Source organism: Ischnura elegans, chromosome 1 (genome assembly GCF_921293095.1).
Source record: "Ischnura elegans chromosome 1, ioIscEleg1.1, whole genome shotgun sequence".
Lineage (NCBI taxonomy): Eukaryota > Metazoa > Arthropoda > Insecta > Odonata > Coenagrionidae > Ischnura > Ischnura elegans.
Genome location: NC_060246.1, coordinates 78256301 through 78271971, shown reverse-complemented (window position 1 = coordinate 78271971; position 15671 = coordinate 78256301).

Below are 15671 nucleotides of genomic sequence, written 5' to 3'. Positions count from 1 at the left end.
TACCGATTCAGGTAAGTTTCCATGGAGCTCTTAAGCATTCTGGGAGCCCCCCTTCCTTCAAGCACTTTCTTCTTTTTCGGTAGCGGAATTAGAACCGACTTCACAAAATCCTCCGGCCAACATCCCTCCACTTAGATCTTGCGTATTGGTTCGAAAAACCTTCTCTTACCACCTCTCACTAGATTCTTCAGAAGTTCATACGGGATGTTGTCCATACCTACTGCTTTCCTAGCCTTCATAATCCTGAGGGCTCCCTTGATTCTGCGTCTGGGTTCCCCATCCTCCTCTAGGGTCTATCTATCTGTAGATCCTCCATGTATTCCTTCCATATACTCTGTAATTCTTCTCGCTCGGATGGCATCCTTCCATCCTTAGCCTTAATTTTTAAATGACTTGTCCTCAGCAGCCTGATAGCGACTTAACTTTTGCGTAGAATGCGCCTACCTCTCCTTCCTTCCCAAATTTTTCCATCGCGACAAAGTTGTAACCCAAGGGAAAGGTCATCGCATTTATGTTCTTTAATTCTTGAGCGGTGTAGAAGAATGGGGGGCAATGGAACGACCTTGTATCGTACATGGTGGGCGAAGATTGGTGATCTCTGGATGATTTACATATGCGACAGAGCTTTTGGGTGGAGCAAGTCCGTATTGAAGGTGATGTTAAAAACCACCTTAGAGGGAACAACGTAAGGTAAGTGGAATAGGGGAGGAAGAATTTATATAGGATTTGTAGATGGGATGAAAATCCGTATTTAGATGACCCGTATCTTCCATCTTTCTCCGATCGATGGAAGTCAGTGATTTTGGCAGCAGAAAATTGTAAGATCTATTAATTCATTTGTGTTTTTCAAATTTAAAAATGTATATTTGTGAGAGTAAGTGAAAAAAACGAGTGATAGTTTGAGTGAGTGTCGTGAACCACATTTCGAAAATCCCGGCGGAGAAGACCATCGAAGTAGTGCAAACTAGGCAAAGTTAGGCATTCTGGAAAGGGCGTATAACGCTTGCTCAGACCGACGAAAAAATAGTCAATCTGACGAATGTGCATAGGTGCAATCAAAATTGCGTCATGTAAAGCGGTGAATTGCTAGGACACATGCGAGACGGCAAAATAGCCCCTGCTGTAATCTCAAGCTTGCATTATCGCAGTTTCAACATTTTTGCAGTGCTAGCCTGCGCAATGATGTTTCCCGTGTAAAACGGCCCTTAGACATATTGCCTGGATAGGCATTTCTGCTTTAACACTGCTATAAACGCTGGTTGAACACTACTTATAGTGTGAGCATTATTCCAGAGCCAAGTAAGACGGCCATCATCTGCAAAAGGAGTCAGGAGGCAAGAAACGGACTGACTCGATGAATGAGGAGGAGAAAGAGAGAGAGGTGGAGAAAGCCAATGTGCATGGGAAACGTCTCTCGAGGTTCGGGATTTCTTCAAAGGGCTATGAAGTGGTGAGAGTCATTGCAAGCCGCTCATTGTAATCGCCGCCGCCACCCTGCATAAGCATCTCCCAGCAGTAGTGGGGGTCCGAGCAAAATTACCATTCTATTTGGTGTAAATTGGATACCCAAAGGGGGTAGGGGGGCTGTAGCCCCCCTCTGGATCTGCCACTGGACTGTAACATACCATAAGCGTGTAAAAGTGGCCCTAAGTTGAGCTAATTTCAATTCGTTAAGGTAGGTAAATATATCGAAAAATATAAGTACTCATTTTTGTACAAAGTGGCAACCCCTAAAAGTTACGATTTTATCTGATGTGGTTTTTGACCCAATGGGGGGGAATGGGGCAATAAATCCCCATAGATCCGCCACTGCATTAGCATCCAGGATCTCCGAAAGAAGAGACTTCACCCGTGCAAATTCGTAAGGATTCCTGTCACCACGTGCTATTCCTCCCGCTCCATTCCCTCCCACCTCTCGACCGACGTCGACCCCCGACTCACGGCTAGCCTGCTTTTGTGGTTGGATTCATTCATTCGGAAACTAAAATCTGAACTAGTCTCCGTGATCACTAGCCCCTGTATTTTAAGATCGCCAGACATCCTTCAATCTTAATGGACTTAAAATAAATGTGTCATCATTGGGAAAAATAATTTGGAGGTAACCTAAAGAAAACCTCATTTTTACGCTTAATGTTACCTCGCAAGTGTAATAGTGTAGGAATGAAAGCCAGGTGAATGAAATACTTTTATTTAAAAAGCTCAAATTTTGAGAGATTGGTCAGAAAACCCATGGCAATTGTGTGCATAATAGAGTAAAATTATGCCTAAAAAGTATCCAATTCCGTTAGTGGGAGCGTTATATTAGATGTTCCATTCTTATACAGATGCACACCCTTCTGCCTGGGAACTGTCCTTAAGCCAGAGGTGTCCGTAAGTCAGAGACGTCCGCGAATAGAGGTTTCACTGTGCTTAAATAGTAATATAATGCCTGATCGCCTGTTTCCATTCTTTTATGTGCGGGTCACTTCCTTCCTCTTTGTCATCTCCTGCGCACTGTGGGAGAGTACGTCCCTCACCGCGGTCCAACGGCGTTCTTTGACTTCCTTGCTCATTCAGACTTTTTTTTCTTCCGTGCAAACTCGGCCGAGGTGATCCCTAAGCGCTTTCATCCGCTCCCATCGCTTAAAGACTTCAAATGCGGGTGCTCTCTTTTCGCCATCTACCGGTCATCGCCATCCACCTGGCGGTAAAAACGGAGCGCGAGACTTCCGCGCAGAGAATGTGAAGGAAGGAGTGTTAGTTGAGATGAGTTGGTGGATGCCACCAGTGGCGCAGCGAGGGTGGGGGGGGGGGGGGGTTTGGGGGATAAAACCCCCCCAGAGCTCAGAGAAATTTTGAAGTTTAACCCATTTTACTTAATTGGATTGATATTACTAATGGCATAGTGTAAGGAATAATAAAATATCCCTCAGAAAGCCGTAAAACTCACCATTTTGAACCATTTATCTTAAAATTCCGCAATTTATTAACCCTTAACCAGTGACGTGCAATTCTTGTTACACTACCAGTGACGTGTGGTCTGGGAGACCGCAATAAAACAAAAATTCGTAAAACGTTGCAAAGTCATTTTTATTGCTCAGTTTAATGTTTCATTGACTTCTCAACTATTATAAAACTTATATTTAATATTATGCATTCCCAATACGAACCAAAATTTTCAGTAAAAATTGTTATTTGAAACAGGATCAATGAAAACTGATATCAAAACACTTGAGTTATTACTTTTATTATGGTACTTTTTTTTGATTAGGCACTTAATTATCCACGTTATGCAAATAAAAATACTTCCTTAGAAATTATTAATTATTACTATTACTGAAAGATCACTAGGAATTGTTTTTAATAACTATTTGAATCATTTCCACCAGCTTTACGTATATCGGTTTTTTTCCAATTTAGCTACGTGTGGTCTCACAGACCGCTACTAAAATTCAGTTGCAAATTTTCAGAAATAAATACTAAAGACGTTAAATTTCAAGAGAGCTATGTTCTTATTATATAAAATTATGACGCTCACGAGGATTATAGATATTTTGAAATAGCAATTTTGAAAATATTCATAATTTTACAAACGCAGCGGTCTCTCAGACCGCACGTCACCGGTTAAGGGTTAATCTCGCACCTACCGATTATCCTGGTGGGTACTCTACACCCCACACACCCCGGTATTAGTTGCACCTAAACCTCCCCCAGCCTTAATTCCTAGCTGCGCCCCTGGATGCCACCGCGCCGCTGTTAACAATCCACGCCGCAGCGCAGTCTGCGACTAGCGAAGGGGTGGTCCAGACCCACCCCCGAAATATAAAAACACAATTACTTGGATTCATCATAAATTAAAACAAAATATTGAAAAATCATAAATTTACAAAAGATTTATCAGGAAAATGACGTTTTTTCGATTATAGAAAATGTTGAAATTACCTTATAACCCTCTAATTAGTACTTTGTTTTTGAAAAGTTTTTCCCGGATCCCCCGCCCGAACGAAATTCATGGCTACGCCACTGTCTGCTAAAAAGAAGATCGTAAATCTCTCAGAATATACTAGATACATACAAGATATTCAATTTTGGCACTCAATTATTATCAAATATTTACGGACCAATTCGCGTTGATAAGACTATCGGCGTGGAAGCCGACGTGGGCTGCAAAAGATGTGCCCGGACCCGCCTCCATCAAATTTAAACGACGAGGCCGCGGCGCACACTTCTAAGTGAGGGTCCCTTCCAGAGGGCCCGATTTCTCAACCTGACGGTGACAAAAAATTCATTTTGTGATCCTAATGCGGGAATTAGTGTGTTGGGCAGGGCACGATTTACTCTATATACTCCGCCTTTCGAATGGGGTCGCTGTTAACCGTGATCGCGTTCCTCTTCGGAAGGGTAGACTAGCCGGATTCCAATATTCTTTGGATGTACTAATTGTCAGTGGCGGATTCAAGATCGGGACAGGGGGGGGGGGCTTCTTGGGTGGTAATCTCCCAGCATTAGTTGGGGTCCGAACAAAATTACCATTCTACCTAGTGTAAATTAGATACCCAAAGGGGGCGTGTAGCCCCTCTCTGGATCTGCCATTGGATTATAACGTACCAAAAGCGTGTAAAATAGGCCCTAAGTTTAGAACTAATTTGTATTTCAATTCGTTCAAGTATGTAAATATATCGGAAAATATAACTAAATACTTTTGTAGAAAGTGGCAACCTCCAAAAATTTCCATTTTATCTAGAGTGTGTTCAAGTGACGGCCTTGACTCTGACGTCAGAACGGGTAGTGCTGTGTTGTTTTTTTATTATGTGCTGTCATTCGTTTAGAAGAATTTATCTTACTACTCACCCAGCATTATAGTCAAGTATTTTCTCAGTAATATCAGACAGGTATCTTATCGGGATCAATCGAGAGTATTAGTTCAGTTAAATCTTAGTCTGCAGGCCGATTCTACGTTTTGTTTTTTCATTATATCTACGTACATGGGTGTTTGATAACTTGAAGTTTCATTAGCTCTTTTTCCCGAAGATAGTGGAAACTTTTAATTAATACCCAGTTTAAATCTCCTTCACTTGAGTTGATCACGGCCTTATCCGCCAAATTATTCCACAGTATTTAACATAGACAGTGCCACGACGTAGTGAACTTTTCGTGGGTTTTAATTTTATTTTGGAATATTCTCAGAATCAAAGGCGAGAGCATGATGTTTCAGATTCGGCTTCTTAGGTCGCTCAACTTAAAAAAGCTAAATGCAGCTAGACCTCTCATTTACGGACGGTATCTGTCAATGAAAATGAGTCCACATGCGATAGGTGTCCATAGGTAAAAATTTACGCGAGAAAAGCTTTTTTCATGCTTTTTTACTGCGCAAGAGTACTTAAAAGCAATTAACGGCGACAGAAAGTGATATTTTGTCATCAATCATCAAACATGAAATATTAATAAGAAAAATATTGCTTTCTAATTAAGGATGGTAATGGATGAAAATTGTAACTGAAAAAAATATTAGGTCACCCTTCGAGATACGAGACTTGAAAAGCGAGAAAGAGAAGAGAGGGGTAAAATGGTCGTTCCGTATTATAAAGATCGGCTACGAACAAGACCCTCGTGCGGCAGGAGGCGCTTTTAGTGTATCCTCAAGGGAGATTTGCCCGTCAGCAGAAGTTCCATTGTACTTTTGATTATAAACTCAGGGTTTAATCAGTAAGCAAAGTAGATACGCAGCCGCGTAGGGCGCCTATCTAAACGGGGCGCCAAAGCGCTCAGTCCAATGTTCAGTACTAATCAAACAAGGAGGTTAAAGGTAGAGGGTTGATTCAAACCGCAAAATATTCACATAATGCAATATTCAGAAGAAAGTGCGTTATAAGCTCACGCTGATATTTAAGTCTCGACCCTTATTCCTAAAGAATTTGTAATTATGTTCAAATATATCCAGAGAGAATCCCTACTACCAGTCAGGTTATTTTTGAGGGAATGAGATGCGGAATGTTGCTCGCTTACTCTAGAAAATGGGCTAGAACCGGCGCTGATTCAGCTTGGATTACCTTTTAGAGATATAATCAGTTTTCTCTTTTGAGTGGGGACAGGCATGTGCTTAAAGAGATAAAGTGAGCTCGCGAGCCGCCTAATGAGTGTTTGGCAGGGAGTGATTCAACATGTGCTACTGGTCTACTAATTTGAGGTGCTACCACAATGTTACGGGCTCGTGTGTGGCAGGGATTTGCTCTCTCCTTGAGAACACCACAATACCGCTACAAAAATTGTTAAACCCATCTCCGAAAATCCCGAATTAAGGACCAGCAATATAAAGATAGACCTTTAAATACAACTGTGAATGTTATTCGGTTCAAAAGAGAATTAAATCAAGTAATTAATTGCAATGAGTGACGTTAAGGCGGTTTTTAATTCCGGCGAGTCATATGGTGGTATTTATCTCTTGCGGGAGTAGTGAATTTTAAAAACTCCCCATACTCAAATCTACTTCCTTGACTTAGTGATTATCGTCGAATCTACTATCGTTATTTGGGTCTCCGAAAATCTCCTGTAAGTGCTGAGAATTCCCTGGGGGATTAGTGTCTTGTCCCCACGACGCAAGCTGGGCAGTGGATAGAGGGCGATTCTTTCGACAAGCATTGGGGTGATTGCGAAATCAATCCATTCAACCAGAACGTACTTTCAAGAAAAACTGCTGGAAATGAAAGATATGTAGTAATCAAGTTATTGATGGAATGGTGCGAATGAATGACGAATTCTTGATGGAATGAGAGGTCACTCAATTAGCCGCAGTGTTGATTGACTCGCGTTTCCATTTTTATATATAACCTACGCTATCTACCCTAGCAGTCTCCTCTTACTAATCTCCTTTTTTCCTCTTTCTAATCTCCTCTCCGCAGTCCTTTCACCGGTTTTTTCTTAATTGTTCGTAAATGCTCTTTCGTTAGAGTTAATTTCAAATATCTTTGCGACTGAGGGGCATGCTCAAGTGTTTTTGGGTAAGGGCAAAGGGCACGTGACTTTCTGAAAACCAATCCAAGCAGGAGCGGATCCAGGATTTCTTTCTGGGGGGGGGGGGGGGGCACATGCAAGGCCGTATCCAGGATTTTGTTCTGGGGGGGGGGGCACAAGGATATCTCGTAATACAAAACGAACGCAATGATAATGGGACCGTATTAAAAATCTTGCATATTTTTGAGGGTCTGGGACACGTACACCGTGTCCCCCCTGGATCCGCCTATGAATCCAAGTGCAATAGGAGGAGCCTAGCCTCCAGGAAATCCAGTCGCTTTCAGACTTCTGCGGTGTACGCTTCGTGAGAAAGTTACCTGTGTTTCCAAGTGGGAAGAGGTTTTTGAGAAGGTATTTTGGTTCCATTTACTGATTTTTTTAGAAAACATGCTAACGCTCGGCTCTCTCTCTACCCACCCCTTGTGCCGCAGGTCCCACCTCCCGCCGCGAAGCGACGCCGCTCGAAACATTACGAGGTTGTACGACTGGGCCAGCCGCAAAGATATTCGAACAGGATTTCAATACAATCAGCTCGGTCACTATTTTTTCCTAGTCCAAAATGCCCTTGTGGTTTTGGTGATTGTGGTATAGCGTAATTAGTTAAAGATGGCCGTATTATTCCACCGTTTTCCTATCCTTTGCACTCATCTCGAGTTATTCGCGACGAAAAATCGGCGGCCTTTACTCTTTCTCAGACGCGTTGATGATGATGTGACAATCTCATTCCAATTCGGATACCGTTTTCAGATACTCCTTCCATCGTTCCCGCGTGTTTATTAATCATTTACATTCTTTTGAGCGATTCCTTCGCACGATGAAAGGCTCTCCAAGAACAAGTAAGTGACCAAGAACTGTAATGACGTTACTGACTCATGAAAATTGGGCGGCAACTTTTGTGTCTTCCTATTGAAACGTGCCAGAGAGTGGCTGATTGATAAAGAATTTTTTGCCGAAACTTTTTTCGCTTCCATCTTCCGAATTCTTCATGAATAACATGTCGGGTCTGAGTGACAGACCCCATTCTATTTTTGATATGCATACTGATACGGCCGTTTTCCTATTTATCACTTGCCCAAATAGTTGTACAGTTCCATTGTTCAATTTTTAACCATAAATTTTTATGCTAAGCCTTAATTTATTTTTCGTGTGGCTTTAGAGGCCTGTGTAGGCCATCATAATGTGATGGTGCAGAAGAAAGACGAGGATCAAATGGATCGACCAAGAAAGTGATGAGGATCAAGTCCTAAGAAGAGTAGGAGAAATGAGAAGCCCCATGAAAACATAAATAAGAAGACGGAACAATCTTAAAGGTAATATTAAGACATGAATGCCTGATGAATAAAATCGTCGAGGGACAAATATATGGTAAGACCGGAAAAGGAAAGCGTCGAACAAAGTATTTGGGACAGGTAAAGAAGTATGTGAGAAGGGAAGAAGAGAATATAAGAGGAAGAGAAGAAATACGTAGGTGTGAAAAGACTACCTGAGAGGAGATTTGAGTGGGGAGCTGCTTCAATCCAATCTTAGGATCTGTTGACCATTGATGATGGTGAGGCTTTAGAATCGCATACCTTTAGTCTTCTTGTAATAAATCTACATTCCTTTTCCCTCGCATTGTTTACCTTAGGAATCCAGGTGCAGTGCACCTGATGTACCTACATCCCTTTCACCGACTTGCAAATCAGCGCCTGATCATCCGCGTATCTGACTGATTTAAACATAATTAATTGTTAAATTGATCACTTTTAAATTGCTTTAATAAACTGTTAAATTGTTGAATTAATACTCCGCCTCTCCTTTCACTTCCGCCACCTTGATTCTTCATCGGCTACCTTCACTTATGCAGTCTAGTGCAATAAATGCCCATAAGCTTTGTTAGCTCGGTTGCGATGGAGAGGGGGGTTATGTTCTTGCCGAACCATACCAAATTGTACCCTAAGATCGTGGGTTCGAATCTCGCCTTGTTGGACATTTTCACTCTCCAGAACATGGTTAAGTGTGATTGTCGATTAACGAGTTCATTTGCAAAAGAGAATATGACGGTCCTAAATTCGCTTATTAAATAGAGATGTAATAAGTAATACTAGATTTACCCTGTTCACTCTAGAGTGTTGCGCTTGACGATGCGGAAACGTGGACAATTAGGAAGGAGGACGAGAAAACACTGGATATCTTTGCGGTGTGGTTGTGGAAAAAAATGTAGAAGGTATATTGGACAGATAGGAAGAGGAACAACGACGTGGTGGGCAAGGAGACGAAACTTCCAGAATAGATAAGGAAGAGATTGAAGGTTTAGATCAGCGGTTCCCAAAATGGGCGCTACTGCCCCATGGGGGGCGGTGTTCTACTCTGTAGGGGCGAAAAGAGCTAAGGAGGCGGCAGGGGGACGATTTATTTTTATGCTAAAAGTATATTCTTACTTAAGTTCCTTTTATTGTGTATCACGCCTTTTACATAAATGTGCTATGAAGACGATACGTGTATTGAATTCTAAATAAGTATTCGATTATTCATTGTTTTTAATTTAACTATTACAATGTTACTCATTTGGTTATTTAGTCTATGATTCTAATTATTATTTTAAAGTTACCGATTAGGGGATGCTGAGTATAGGTTTATGGATTCAAGGGGGCTCTAAAAAGTTTGGGAAACACTGATTTAGATGAACGGAGGACTGAGCGCGGAGGAGATGTTGAAATCCGTGTTAGAAGGAAGAATGTTAAGTTATCAAGGAAGGGGTAGGGAGGATTTACTGATAGAATGAAAGAGAGTTTAACTTAATTGTGAACTGGAGGGAGAGGCCCAATCTCGATTGGCTTGACTAACACGCAAAACATTAAACCTACCTTAACCAGTAGAATACTTAAATACCGTTGTTCACTATATGAAAATTTGCACCAAAATTTTCATACCGGGATCATAATTTTTCTTCAATAAATATCACAAAATACAGGGTGATAATAAAGTCTTGCCCTGATTATAAAATGTATTAAAGAATCATCATTTGATATAATAATTTAAATTTGATGCTTTTACAAAGGACAGTGTTACTAGTTTTTATAAGACCACTTACGGTAGTAAACTTCAACTCTTGGTAGTTCGGAGAATGTCGAAGCGATATTCCAATTCCCGCCTGATGTTTTGTAACATGTGTTCTGTCACAGTACCCACAGCAGCTTTTATCCTAGCCTTAAGTTCGTCAATGTCAGCCACTAGTGTGGTGAAGACTCTGTCCTTGATGTAGCCCTAGAAAAAAGGTCAAGGGGAATAATGTCTATTCTGTAATAAATTTTTATAATCTGTAATGTATTTTTTGGCGTTGCCACCCTGGATAGTTGACGACTTCACAAATGGAGAAGAGCGTATTGGAGACGAGGCAAAGAAGTGTTTTTTTTCAGCGTGTGTCGGATGGGGTAGGAAGGGTAACAGTACCTAGTAGGGTAGAGGCGTGTATGGAAGGGGAATGGGGTGTGGGAGGGGTGTCGGGGGGATGAGGAATGGGGGGCGTCGGAGGGGGTAGGTCGGTGTGGAGGGGAGGGAACTCCCCCACTTTTCTGGCGGCCGTAGGGACGCTGCCGCCGCGGATCGTGAGTCGTGTAGAAGCGGGCGAGGAGGGAGGTCGCCTCTTCTCCACTTCGCCCTCCCTCGTCAAATACGACGACGAGCCGAGCGATAGTTCTTACTCACATGTTTAGGAACCTCGCCTTTTTTTCGGGGGAAAAATATTTTATCGTCGCATCCATTTGAAAAAATATTATTTTTCTCTTCCTCAGGATGTACGAAAAAGAAACCTTGAACTTTCCTTCATCCCGAAGATTCGGAAAGTACTCTTTCCATCGACTATAATTGAGGAGGAGAAGATTTTGGAGAAGTTTTCGGTCGCTCCGACTGTTTCGAAGTTGTATTCCCACTCACCCTATTTTTCTACATTAATCTTCGTGCCGTGGCCCCTTTTTCCACGAAAGACTCCACGTCTTTCCCTCGTGTTCTCCTTCTCGGAGTCCCGATTTTGATCATCTCCTCTTCACGGACTTATATATGTTTATACATATATTTTTTCCTTCCTCTTTCAATCATAATAATTAGAAACGTGCGCGCTTCCACGCCGCGGATAAGTATTATTTTCCGGATGAGAGACGGGGGTCGGCCGAAAGTTTCGGCCCGCGGAGCTAGCCATGCGGCTCCACCCGGCGTCAGTCGGGTTCTGCTCCGGCTGACGATGAGGTTCGAGTCCGTCGTTTGAGTGGGGCTGATGGGAAGGATGCCTTGAGGAATAGGCCACGAGTGCGATCTGAAAAAGAAGTGGCGGACTCTTGTCTGGGGTGGGAGGAGGAAGAGTGTGGTGGAGGGGCTTCGCGATTTTCCCCTCTAAGCAAGCGTGGACTATTTATTTTCGATCCGTTTTAATCGCCTGTCTTTTATTTTCCCTTCCAATCCAAGAGTGTCGCTCGGTGAGTTGTCCCCAGCTGACGGGCGGCGCCGGCTGTGTTTGTGTGTCGCGCGAAAAGAATCCGTCCTGCAGCGAAAAGGGCGACTAACCTTTTCCCTTGGAGACAGACAAGAGGGAGTGTTGGGAAAGGGAAGAAAAACTGTATCGAAGAGGAGTGGAGAGAGAGGGAGATAGTGAGTTTCCGAAGCAGGCTTCGGAGGAGTTGGCCAAGGGACGTCGAAGAGTGTATTTGTGTGCTTTCAACTTGTGTGCAAGTCAGTGATTTCTTTCTCCGCTCCCGGGTGTATTTGACCCATTGTGAGGAACGGCCATCGGCGATTCGACCACACGTGGGCAGAAATTATTGGGCTGCATCAAATCCTCCCTGGTCATTTCTCGAGTGCGTACCTGTATCCTAATAAGTCGCCGAATTTGAAGAAAACTTGCCAGTTTCAAACTTTCTTACTCTTTGAACTTTGTATTCCTTTGTTCCATCCTCGTCCTCCTACAGCTCTTCGGGGGCAACGTGAGGTGAGGCCTGTACGCCTTGCTGGCGGCGAAGAGAAAAAAACCTCTTATCACGCGTGCGGTGGTAAGGGGGGCTTAGAAGAATTCTCTCTCTCTCTCTGTCCTCTTGATCGTGAGCCGCAAAACACACGCGGAAAGTGCCGCACGCAGATCGATAGGACCCGCCGCGTGTGAGTCGACGCGGCGGTGGTGCGAAGTTTGCTTTACCTGCGGTTAAGTCGGAGGAAAAAAAAGGAAAATTCTCCTCGGACCTTTTGCGGGAGACGCGTCGTGGACTACCGGGAGTGTCGTCCCGGGCTCGCCGGGAAGCGGCCTGTCTCCTTCCCGCCGACGGCGTACCACGAGTCTCGGCGAAGTTAGTGGGGGAGAGTTCCAGCACCGACCGCGTGCGTCGGGATTCGGCCGTAGCCGCGGCGTCGGCCGGGCGCGAGGGTGCCATCCGGGTGGTGGTGGCGTTTATCTTCCGCGGGGCACTCGGGGTGCCCCCACGCAGCTTGCAGGTCTGAGTTGGGGGTCGCGCTGGAGGGGGGCGGGGCGCGGAGGGCGGGGGGTGGGGGGGCGGGGGTGGAATGTACGTGATCTTCCCGGCGGAGGAGCTGGTGGCGGTGAGCGAGGGGGCATCGGAAGCGGGTCGGCTGGCTGAGGCCCTCTGGAGGAGAGGCATGGCGGGCGAACTCTCTCTGCGCGACTTGGCGCACCCAGCGCTCAACGAGGCGCTCAAGGCACACTCCGCGGTCGCCTTCAAACTCGTCCGAACAGGTGAGACAGACGACTTCGGCCCCATTACTTACCGCATTTCCCTGCCCGTAAGACGCACTTGTTTTTGCTCGCAAATGTGCCCTAAGATCAGACTGCGTCCTGTTGGCTGAAGGTATAACTTCCTCCGTTACCAACGCAAGCGGCTTTGCTGAGGATATTGTTGCCTATATTACGATTATCGATGATTATTCTGTTTTGAGCCACTGCAATGCCAAAGGATTACACCATTTCTATGTCAGTGATTTCTTCAAAATATTTCAAATAAATGTTATAACGGTTGTGTGCGTGGTAAATGTAAGTTGTCGTACCGAACGGCAGTTCCCGAACTATAGCCGAATTGCTTTTCATAAAAATCTGACCTAAAAAATCACAGTGCGTGTTATAGGCTGTGAGATACGGTATTCCTTTCAAAGTGAGATACCGCGGAGAGGACGAACAACATCGAATGGTCTTCGTTGTTGCCCTCCAGCAGAATTCATTGTCCGAGCGGAGGTATTTCCTGCGTTGCAGCCACAACAGCAACAACGACTCACTGAATGGGTTTTCGGGTTTCGTCCGCGTTGTCATCAAGGCTATTGCAACGCGTCTCTCGTTTGGAATTCATCGTTGGCTGAGGACGCCTGCGGCAGTGTAGGAGAAACGTCATCATCACTATGGTGGCAAAGCGGATGACATTCGAAAACCAAAAAAAGTGTTTAACAACGCCGCAGAACTCTTCGTCAGAAGCAACAACAACCCATTTTCCATGAGTTGCCTGAATTATCCGAATAGAAAAACTCAGCAAGGACTATGCATTGTATTTCTTTTCTGTTCCTCATTGGCGTTTGTTGGCTTTGGGTGACAGCAATGTCTCCAGCTAAGCTGCTAGGATCTTCAGGTCGATCTTCGGTCTGAAAACTATAGCTGGTTGGTTAGCGATGATGTCACCCCTAATCAAAGACTTGAGATGGAGAACCCGAAAATGCATATCAATCAATAGCGTCTTTAGATTGATGAGCATCTGACGAGAATAGATTCCATAATTCGCGAAAAATCAAGCAAGAGAATGGGAAACTTTACCTTTATGTGGTGATGGTAACCTTGCAGTAAAAACATACAGATACGAAGAATTCCTCAATAGACACCAAGAGTGCACGTGATTCATCCTTTTCAAAGATAGAGCTCTTCTCTGAGCTTGAATCATCGTACGTGTTGCGGTGTATATAATTATTGTGTGAGATTCTTGGTATATCAACCTAAACCGGCCTAGGTAGATTATCTCGTACAAAAAATTGGTGACATCTGATTTTCTGTCACTTAACTTTGTTTTGTATGTAAATCTTCCTTGTTTTGATTTTGGCAATCGATTTTTAAAATTTAATATTCAATTGTACCATAGAAGATGCAGTCAAGCGTATAACGTGTCTTTCTTCCACTTTTTGAAATACATCCCTTAAGATTTTTAGAAAAATAAATGCGATTGTAAGACAGCGATAGGGGTTTTAGTTGTCTGTCGCATCTTCGGACTTGGAGAGCAGTTTTTATTAAATCGTCTCGACTATTTGTCTCTTTGACTGTTAATTTTTAAAAGCACTACCGATATTACGTCTGCTACATATCTTTTATTTTCCGCACGACGCAAGCTCCTTTGTCACGTGCGTGTTTAATAAGTCGTGCAGTAAGTATTACAACTCTTTTAGCGGATTCCGCGTGCGACGTATCATTGTTAGGATTCCGCTCCAAATTATTGCTTAAAAATTTTCTGGTTCATGTACAGATTGCGTCGTCGACGTCTCTTAAAGTGAGCTAACACTTTAGGGAAAACCTTGAGATCAGATGTTATATTTCTTCCCTCTCGTACTCAAAGTCTGGCATCTTGCCACGGTGCGTTGAGTGTAGTTTGTGGGATACTGGCGGAAACGACTGTTTGGAAGTTCCGCTATGATAACCATTATTAATTTTAAATTGTTATTGATTTTCTCTTTAAGTGTTTTATTTTTAACTCTTGTTGACTGTTTTATTTAGGATTATTAAGTTAAAAACGACATTTTCTTTGTCATTAAAAGGGCGCGACAATTTTCAATCTGCAATCAAATAAAAAAATAATGGACGTCTTTAATCGACGAAGTAATGTATCAGTACTGCATCATTTTTATTTTGTCACAGATTGTTTTTTTACGAATTATTTTAAATTAATGTTTACCTAAGTTGATGTTGCACTTAATTATTTTTCCGTTTGAGTCATCTTGAAAATGAGAAGGTGAATATCCGGGTTATGAATTTTACGTATTGATTACATTGGTTCTAGTCGCGACGATTTTGAGGATAATCTTCACTAGTTAGCAAATCACGCGATGCAAATTTCATTTGTGAGTGTACAATACTGATATTGCTGAGGATAACTGTATTGCTCTATTGATAGAATTAGCGGTAGTGGATCGTATGCATTATTAATTTTACTTTAGTTGAATATTTTGTTAGAGAAAGATAAATATATGGGGAGAATAGTGTAAGGATGAATCCAGTACTATGAATTTAAGAAACTGAAAATTTAGATTTATGAGTATGGAAAATTAGCATAATTGATATATTTTTCAGCACACTTCCCATATTGAAATAAAATTTTAAAACAATTATATTGAAAGAATATTAGTTTTTTTTCATTCTAGTGCGGTTGCTACACGATAATTGAAACATAAACCTGTTATTGGACTTCGTGGAAGGTCTTTCCTTGCTACATTTTTGCCGAGGAAAGCGTTTCGTATATTTCCTGTTATTATTTTGAGTTTATTGAGAGTTATTCCTTATTACTTTCGAGATTTATTTATCTGTGCGAAAAAGATCGTTGCTAAGTGTTATACTTGACGCTCAGGTATTACAAGTTTTCGGAGCTGACCTACGCAAATCACTTTAATTTTGCCTTCACCCTTCTGATCCATAGCAGATCCATCCTACCTGTTGTCTTATCATATGGTTAATGAATTAT